Source organism: Struthio camelus, chromosome 13 (genome assembly GCF_040807025.1).
Source record: "Struthio camelus isolate bStrCam1 chromosome 13, bStrCam1.hap1, whole genome shotgun sequence".
NCBI classification, from domain to species: domain Eukaryota; kingdom Metazoa; phylum Chordata; class Aves; order Struthioniformes; family Struthionidae; genus Struthio; species Struthio camelus.
In genome coordinates, this window is record NC_090954.1 from 10,861,400 (window position 1) to 10,871,181 (window position 9,782).

General features: G+C 44.9%; 1 long non-coding RNA gene across 1 annotated transcript; it reads right to left on the minus strand.

Annotated features, from left to right (window-relative positions):
• Positions 1 to 2,924: 2,924 nt before the first annotated feature.
• Positions 2,925 to 4,989, minus strand: LOC138069081 (uncharacterized). Its single transcript, XR_011143874.1, has 3 exons — positions 4,895 to 4,989; positions 4,377 to 4,495; positions 2,925 to 4,262 (listed from the first exon to the last, which is right to left on the minus strand). It is a non-coding gene; the product is annotated as an uncharacterized lncRNA (long non-coding RNA).
• Between the last annotated feature and the right edge of the window lie 4,793 nt (positions 4,990 to 9,782).

Consider the following 9,782-nt stretch of genomic DNA (forward strand, 5'->3'; position numbering starts at 1 on the left):
TGCCTGCCTTCCAACGAACAAGCTCTTCTGTCTATGAATCCAGTGCATATTCAACTGTTTCTAGTGCTTTTATATGGGAAATGTTTCAGTTGGAAAGCATCATCACTTAAAGAGAAAAATAAAAATACCATAGATGGTTTTAAGCTCTACATCTGTGGAAATCTCATTAGGTAGCTTTAGATGTGCTGGCATCTGGAAAAAATCATCCCTCTAAACAGAAAAATATGTCATAAATGTCATAATGGGGTGTTGGAGAAGCACATGAAATTAATTTAAGTTCTTCAACTCAGCATCTCTGGATGAAATTGTTAAAAAGAAAATACTTGTATAAGGCGTTTAGCAGTTTTTGCCAGGGTTTGGCTGTATGGACCAACATGGAGTCTAAAGAGCACTGAGTCCCTGATTGAAAGCCATAAAACTTTAGAAAGCTACAATAGATACAAGTGAATCCAAGAATTTATAGAAGGTGAGCGCAAGTACAGTGAACTCTGCAGCCTGGGCAAGTTCCTTTAACAGCAGGCTGCCATTTTGCACTGACCAGTGAACTATATAAAGCCTGTAAGGGCCACCATTGCTCAGTCCTTATTAACTAGGTGTTTGCAAACATCGGGCATCATTGAAGATCTCAGGCCAGCATCACCTTCAGAGCTGGACACTCAGCTGTTGAAGGACTTCAACTCCTCTAGACACAGACAGGGGCTGAAAGCACTAATAACTTTAAAGGGTTGATATTATCTTCAAGTCTCATTCCTCAAGAACATCCATAGGGTGAAGGGGTCTTCTCCTTTGGTTTTCTCCTTAGGGCACTGTGACATCATGCCTAGAGTTGTTCTGCACTGAGAAAGCAGGTGCTGGACAGGAGGCAAGTGAGGAGCATGCAGAGCTCAGGATGTCCCTAAGTACATGGGCAGCACAGGAAGGTGGCAGATGCCTGCATGCACCTCAGTCATGTCTGACTTATGTCCTGCATTCCTTTCAAGGCTCTGTCAAAGTCAAATCGGAGGTGCAAGGGACAGATGTAGCCCTGGTGTCGATGACGAGGTGGGAGAGCAGAGCCTCCTCTCCCCTTCTTCTCCAGCAGGTCACTCCTCTGTAGTGTCACTGAGGAGGTGGTGGCAGGGGGTGCTAGTGGGGAGGATGGGACAGATGCTGTACATTTCCACTTCCTACTCTTCCCTACAGCCTCTGTGCAGCTTTAGAGGAGAGAGAGAGAGAGAGAGAGGTCACAGCCAGGAGGTCATGGGCATAAAAGCAGCAGATGGTGGAGGAGTAGGAGAGGGCCAGTTTCTGCTATGATAAATTTCAAGTGGGAACAAACACTAGGCTTCCTTGTGCCACATCCACAGCACCTAGAGACACCACTGTAGTAGCTAGAAACTAGGCTAGGTATTTTTTAGTGTCCTCTAAAAGTCTCTCACCTTGAACTGACTAACAGACACGTTGAGGAAATGCTCTTGCAAGATCCTGAGCCTGTTGCCAAACAACCTTCAGCATTCTTAGGTCTGCGGAGCAGCTGGTATTTTTGCAAGGATGACTGTAGCTATCAAAAGCTGTTATCTGAGGTGGGATACTGAACTTCCGGGATGTGCATGCTGCAGTGACTGCTGGGTACTGATTGCTGCTTTGTTATTACAGACAGTGACGTTAAAATTAATTGTTAAATACTAGCCGTCCAGGCCTTCACAAGGTGCACATCAAGAAAGGATAAAGCAGCTGAAGATGTGATTTCCTTGGGTAGTACATAAAACACCAACCATGATCACAAGTGGTCATTAAAAATCCTGTGGCAATCTCTGCAATAGAACATTCGATCCATTGTCCCAAATCTAATCATTACACTCTGCCCTCTGCCCATTTAGCATCCTTCTAGTGTTTCAGTTGAGGATAGTATTGCAGTACATTTCCTGACCTGAATAGTTTAGCAGATCATAATTGTCTCATGGTTACTTCATGCTCCTGCAATCGGTTTGTTGTATCCATCTGTTTTCTTCATTCTTATATGAAAACTATAAGGTCTTTGGGGCCAATAACTGCCTCTGAGTTCTGTGTTAATACAGCACCGAGCACGGGGGTGGGGGGGGTCTTGATTTTTAGGTTCAACAGCAGAACAACCCATAATTAATAAATGGCAGCTTGTCTGTTCTAAGCAGAAAAGCAGAGCAGCAATCTGTCAGGCTAGAGACGAGGAGGGTGTGACCTCCCCCATCAGGCCTATGTCCCTTGGGATTCTCCTGATCATCCTCATTTTCTTTAGAAAAGTTATGGTGCTGATCACTTTTTTGTGCATTCAGTTTCACTCCAGCCCAGGAACAGATGGTGGCACAAAAGAGGAGTGACTTAAAATCACTTTGTCTTGCTCTCCCCCTCCACCTGCTCCTCATCACAAGCTATCCATACATTTAAATACCAATCAAGAGGAAGGAAAGCGCTTGTATGCAACAGAGATGCGAAACAATGTTTGCATTAGGAAAAAAAAAAACCTTAGACATGCTTTTCAGCCCCTAGCAGCAGTCCCCATGGAAAATAATGTTAAAATAAACAGAAAGCAACAATTCCTTTCTGACTGATGATTTTATAATATGGTCGATGCCGCTAAATGCAACCAGTCGTCCCTCCCACAATCCACCCAGAACTGTCTCTCCACTTTAAGGGTGTCTCTTTATCCATTGACATGTGCATGTGAATTCTCTTTCTTAACGATCTTTAAGCATTATTAAGAACAAAAGAAATCCCAATCATGCTATAAGCCTATTAAAGGATGACAATGATAAATCATTAATAATGATGCAGAATGGGCAGAAATGTGCAGTTAGCACTTCCACTTCTGTATTTCGAAAGAAGCAGAATGATGTGCTTTTATTAAATGAGGACGATGAAGGATCTACCAGTCCATTAGTGATCAAAGAAGATGTTAAACAATATTTATCAGGAAGCTCTTTTAATCTGTATACCTAGAGACCATGAAGCCAAGAATCCAGTCAGACATGGCCAAGGTGCTCTCTCACTTTATAACGTTCTTTTTAAATAAAAGTTGGAACAAGGGTGTTTTGGAAGACGGGTACATGATCTCCGTTTGGTCCCTCTCATGTACAGTGAAACAGCACGGTTCTGCTGTGCACTCCTGGGCAGGTCTAGAAGTTGGCTGGAAGATCCTCATGTGATTATTGAAGAAACATGCCTATGAGGTTGTCTCTAAAATACCTGAGGAATTACTCACAGCAGGTACTAAAAAGAGGCTATGTCTATGCTGCAAGTGGTGGCTATGACTACCACTTGTGCCAGGCAAGTCCCAGGATGAACAGCAGCAGGGTAGCAACACCCCACAGCGCTATGGGAAAAAAAATGTTCTTTGCAGATGCAGTGGAGTTATCTGGAGCTACAGAGACCAACAGCTGCTGCAGAGGGCTGGGTTCTAGCTCTCAGGAACTTGCAAGGTGTAGAGAAGAGCTGCACAGAGATGAACCCTGTCCTGCTTAATGCTTCCAGGCGAGCTATCCTTACTAAGTTATGCTGGTATTGGCTATGCTCACCACCCTCCATCTGCCATTCAGATACCTCCACTTTTTTGGCTGGGACTCACTGGTTAGAGGTGATGTCTGTAATTTATCATATTGGCAAGTACTGGTGTACTGCACTAATGAGGCTTCCTCCTGTGGATTGTGCCTGGGCAAGGTGTCTGCAGAGGACCAGAAAGTGGAAAAGTGGAAAGTGTTGTCCATCATTTGGAGGTCATCTCTTCAGGTGCTGTTGACTCAGGGAGGCAAACCAGAGCCCATCATACTCACTACTCAATTAGACTTGAGCCAGCATTAAAAATGGAAAACTCCATGTTTATTGGAAGTTGCTTTTATCTCTAAGAAACTGCCCAGCTGAAGCTCAATTCTTCCCTCGAGCCAAGTGAAAGCAAACTGGGAAGAATCGGCACTATCATTCTCATTATGTCTTCTGGACTTGGTCAGGCCTGTGGGTACGACAGTGTGAATTGCTCTGCTGAAGCCAATGGATTGCTCCTGATTTCACTGAGGTCAGGATCTGACCATCTGTGTGGACTGACTGTATCTCCGGGGCTGAGGAAATCCTTTCCCACCTGTTGCTGCAGTTTGTAGATCTGTTTGTATTGAACAGAACAGCAGCTGGTCACAAAGGAGGCTGAGCAGCAAAGCAGTGCCTTGGCTGTCCCCTGCCAAGGCACCTGCAGTCTACGGTGAGCAAGGCAAAGACGAGTTGCACCCCTCTTTGGGCTTCCCTTCGTGCAGAAAAGCCTGAACAAATAGATGGACACAGAGAAGAAATGTTGGAGGTCAGTCTTTGAGCCTCCCTCATTCCAGACTTTCTCTCCCATGTGTTGTTCCTGGTACTCAGGCCAGCGTACTCACATATATTTGGGGTTCTGCTTCCTCGGTCTCAGGGGAAGTTATGCTCCACATGTCCTTAAAGCTCTTGGCCTTCTGCTCCTGTCTGGCTTGTATGAAGCCCCAAGCTGCACCCAGATAGCCTGGGAAAAGAGACGGTTCTTTTAGTATCCTGTGAAATAAGATGCTGCTACAAACCATGAGACTTGCTGGTGGGAAGGAAGAGTATCCCGAGCCTTTCAGCCTGCTCCAAGACCCCTGGGTTTCTAAAGGCAGCTCCGCCAAGGGCACAGCCTTGTTCCCACTCCTACCCCATGAGCTTGGAGGGCTCTGGGTTCTTGCATCCCGTCATGGGAGATGCGTTCGGGTGCCAAGCAATGGGTATTTTTTGCGAGAGACTACTTTCCAGCTCAGAACAGGCAGCAAAAATGAAAGACTCCCCTTACTCCATCCTGAGTCTGCCTGGGAAGTCCAATAACCACCAAAGCTCCAAGAAAGATCATTTTCTTTAAGCCCCAGCCTCTAAACTGTCATATGCTTACCATTCATGCAATTCTCCTCAACCACTGCTCTCCTCCATGCACTGGTGATGCTCCAGATTTCTCTGAAGAGGTTTCACAGACAGTTATTTGGGTGCCTAGAACAAGAAACTGCCATGCTGCTGCATTCCAGCTATTCAGTGGAAAAGTGCCTCTATCAGAGACACTTTGATTCCTAAGCTGGAATGTAGGGAGGCAGGATTCAGCATAGACCCACTGCTCCTCGTAGACTCACAGGATTTGTGTCAGTAGAGGAATGTACCAATTCTTTACACAGCTCCTTTAGCAACGTTGACTTACCCTGAATGACGCCCAGTGGCCAGCTAGGAGTGATAGCAATCTAGCCCTCACCATGGTAAAACAGCAAACTCGCTGATATTATTTTAATCAGCCGTAAGTGCATAGGAAGGCTCTGTGCAGATAGGTGTGTGTTAACAAGAAGCACACTTATATCATGCTGCTAAGTATTTTTGGGTGGTTGGTCAACCATAGCTGCCTTTCAAACTGCCTCGGAAGGAGAAATATTAATAAACTCCCTGCAGCATGCAGATTTGATTGAATTTCTCATGGATCATAGCTCGCCTGCAGCAGGGTGGCATACCTGTCAAGCTAAGACATTGTTCCATAATTGTTCCTGATGCATTGTGTGCTAATTACCATTGCTGAAAATAATCTCCAAAGATTATGGCAGGCATCATAAATAACAAGCCAGCAGTTCGACACTGCATTATGACAAGGCCTCAATCGCTCTTATCTTTCACTGGAGTGGAGCCTATGCATTAGCTTTACTAATGAATCTTTTTCATTTGTACAAGTGATGTTTCCATTTGACAATGACATGAACATAAAGTGGAGGTTAATTTACTCTATTCCGAGAGGTTCATTATTTAACCTGACGTTGAGGACAAAACAATGTAGCCTAATAGACGGCAAATAGAAATTAGTTGTGATGAATTTTGCCATTTAACACTCTCGTGCTCAGAGGCAGCACACACATGGAAAGAGGATGGGTTTGTTTCACCGGCAAAACCACTTTATTTCCATGGTTCTGGGGGGGGGAAAAAAAAAAAAAAAGATCCCCTGACTCCCAGAATCCCCTGTGCCTTGTAAAACACGATGGATTTACACAGACATAAAAACTGCTGGTAACTAATGGCCCAACGTTGTCATTGTGTCAATTTTTATCAGATTAGTTGGCATTAACACTGTATCACCAATTGCCTCACAAGCCAAGCTGCTGCGAATTGAATTGGATTCAGGTAGCTATTAGAATTGCCAATTTAAACACTTGGGGCTTATCTCAGCTTTAAGCCATTGACAAAAAGGTTTGGTCACTTCCCCGACATTTTCTGACATGTGTGCTCTGGGCAAGCGATGCAGCATCCGGTTGCTGGTTACACTCATCCCTCTAGGCCTTCAAAATGTATCTATTCAACATTAATTTAACATCATCCAATGTGGTTTGAATCAAGCAAATATTTTCCTTGTTTATTGCACGCGCTCATTGTGCTGTTTCAAGGAGGTTTATTAATAGTTTGCAATAAATTTGCTAAACAATTTGCAATAAATTATGCAGTCATATTTATAGCAATGACACATTTTAGAGGACAAAAGTTGACCTTTCCCATGCCTCAAAGAGAGAAGGGGCAGGGTGTATCCATTATAACCCAGCCTTTCGTAGGCTCATATCCTGGTTCCTTCAGCTCTCAGAGAAGATAAAATGTATCTGCTCAAATCCTAGTTTAATTTGTTTACAAACAATGGGATATATTCTCTGGGACTCTGTGAACGCTGCTGGGTTAGCTTCCTATGTGCCGCAGGAACTGAAACCTGTAGGTCTATTCAGAGGGGCTGCAGAGCAATGAGCCCTTTGGATTTGGGGTTTTGCTTGTCGCGTTTTGTTTTGGGAGGGTTTTTTGTTGGTTTTCCTTTCATAGCTTGAGTTCGACACAAAGCAACATCTTGAGAGGAAACACTCCAGTTTCAACAGCATTGCATTTTCCAACAACAACAAAAACGTTCCTTTAATTACTTGCAATCGTGTCTAACATTTCGTCATTGTGAGATGTGGTGGTATGTCTGGGATGTTTCTCTAGCGCTCCCCCGACCCCTTCTCACCTGCTGTGGCTCTCTAGCTGTACGCTCGCTCATTGTCTTAGCCGTCGAGGCTCCTTCGCTTGTGGCCCATCAAAAAAGGCCCAGTTGCACCTACGGGGATGGACACGCACAAGTAACAACGGCAGCCTCTGGCCGCTCCAGCTCAGAACCAAAATGGCAACCCTGGAGGGGGCACACAGCAATCCTCCACCCTCAGCTACAGGGCTGACATTCAACCTTCCTAGTACCTTCCTCCCCATCCCCTCCATTCGTGTCTACCTGAAACTGCAGAGAATATGGGCTGGAGATAGATTTAAAAAAAAAAAAAATCCTCCTTATTCTACCAGATATCAGGGCTGCTCTGGCTAACTCTGTCCTGCCAAAGAGCATCACGGGACCCACAGTGACCATATGTGGTCAGGAACCGGTTTTCATATTTCTGAGCGACAGCTTCTGCTGTCACGCTGCGATAATTTTCTCAAGGGTGACTCAGAGAGCGCAGGCTGCCTTCTTGCCACCTACCGCCCTGCAAACAGAGCAGCCCATAAAAGGTGCCGGTGAGGTAATGGTCTCACTTCTCTGAGCGAGGGAGCGCGATGGTGAGAAAGAAAGAGCATCGTTCTAGGAATGAACTGGGCAGCAGTTTGACTATGCCTCTTTTTTACTGCATATTATTACAGCATTACATTCATAGTCAAGGGTCAGCTGCCATTTCCTGGGGTTTATAACTTGCCTGTTTTAATTAACATCAGACTGAAACTTGGTAGGGAGGCGGGGTCAGCCCAGATGTTAATGTTATTCCAAAAGTGCCTTATATCAATGGTGCGATTTAAAATATATTAAAGAGGGAAGGGATGTAGGGATGTGCTGATTACAGGCTTGTTCTTTAGACAAATAAAAAAGAAAAGGTTTCATTGTGGGAGAAGGCAGTTTGGCATAGCCCTTGTGCCTGAGTCATGGGCTCACCACTGAAAGCCCAGAAGAATCGGCTCTGTGGTGGCCCTGGGGCTCCTCTGCCTTTGGATCAGCCCTGCAGACACCCCAGCTGGCCCTCTCCAGGCTGGGTTGGGGTTCAGCAGGGCAGATATTAGCTCAGGTGCAGTGGTCTATAAACACAGCTGCACCCTTTCACTCACCACCCAAAGCCAGAAGCAGGAGAGAGGTGGTTTCTCAGTGCTGTCGTGCCTTGGGAGCCCTTGTAGAGCCTGGGAGCTTCAGTGCTGAGATACCCAAGAAAGTCCCTCAGAAGCCTTCTCTTCACCTGGAAGCAGAGCCTCTATCTGTTTTTTTCCATTGTCCCACACCCTCTGTTACCCCATATGATGAAAAATTTGCTATTGACAGCTGGCCAGGCAGACAGGCAAATACACTTTAAAGAGCTGCCTTATATACAGCATTCTCCACTTTCCAGGATGTTCTTGCTGCTATTACAAGACATTAGAACAGACAGCTATAGCAAACTGGTCCCTTGTGGTCCCTTGACCACTTCTGGAGTATTTGTTCTCGGAGAATCAGCTACTCTTTGCTTGCTTGCAGGTGGTAGAAGTGACCTGAACTAAACATGCCAGGTCACTGTGCCTGTGGCACTGACGTTATGAACAGGGACACTGAGATATGGCACCACCTTTTTAGAAACCTCTCATATAATTAATAGTTCTAGTGGCTGCTGTCTTAAGGAGTTGCTGTCTTCACTCTTCTCCTAGTGGATGACTCTGTGTATAGCACTGAAGTCCTTTTTGGTGAGTTAAAGATTGGCAGGGACTCCCTACCTAAACTCTGAATGTCAGTGCTGTTGTACACATACGCTATTTCCTGTTATTTTAACCCAGATTTTTGGGTTTCCCAAGCCAGTGTTGCTTTCTATAGCTTTACCTTAATCAGGCCAAGTTACAAGCTCTCCATTTCTCAATACACTGATTTGCAGATTTAAAAGCCCTCGTAGCAATAGGAGGGATCTCAGTCTACTCACCAGCAAAGAAACCCTCAAAACCAGCACATCTGCCTAGCCAGCTTCCATCATTGGATCACGTCTCCCTTGCTCATCTGCTGAGTGTGGGCAGATGTGAGACAGGTTCTGGTGTTCTCCTCATGCTCCACGTAGGGAGCCAAAATAGTAAGAAAACAAGTGGCTTGGCCAAAGTCATACAGGGAATTGGTGGCAGAGCTGGGAACTGAATACAGGTCTCACAAGTTCTGGACCCCTAAACAATTGGCTATCTTTCCCCAGAATATGGTCTTTTCCTAAAGACTAACATAGATCTGCTTTTGGCTCTAGAGTTGGCTTGAAGAAAGCAGTACACAAAATAGGCCTAACTTAAACACTGATTGTCATAATAAACAGACAGCGGATCAGATCCTTAGTTTGTGGGGACTACTCTCAAAGGATAGAGAAAAGACAACTAATAAAAGTAAATCTATTCTCAGCAGGCTTACATTAATTCTACAAAGAGCCACCCCTCTTCTAGAAAAGATTAAGAAATCCATGCATCAAAGGAGACTGAAAAGCACTAGTGAGTTGCCAGTTACGTTATGCTTCAAGCTAAAAAACTGGTTTGCCCAGTCCCCAGCCTGCATACATTAGGAGAAAATTGTCATATCATCACTATTGCTACATTTGAATGCCCAGGACTAAATGTTTAGGGACGTAGCTGGTACAATAGCTTTTCTCTTCATGGCAAAGCTACCAAAACTGCCCCAGGCAAAATGTGACATTTCTCCAGTGCTAACAGAGAAAAATGCTAATAAGCTAATTTTGCCTGTTTTGCTTTAATTTTCATTAGGGCCTCACTAGCTA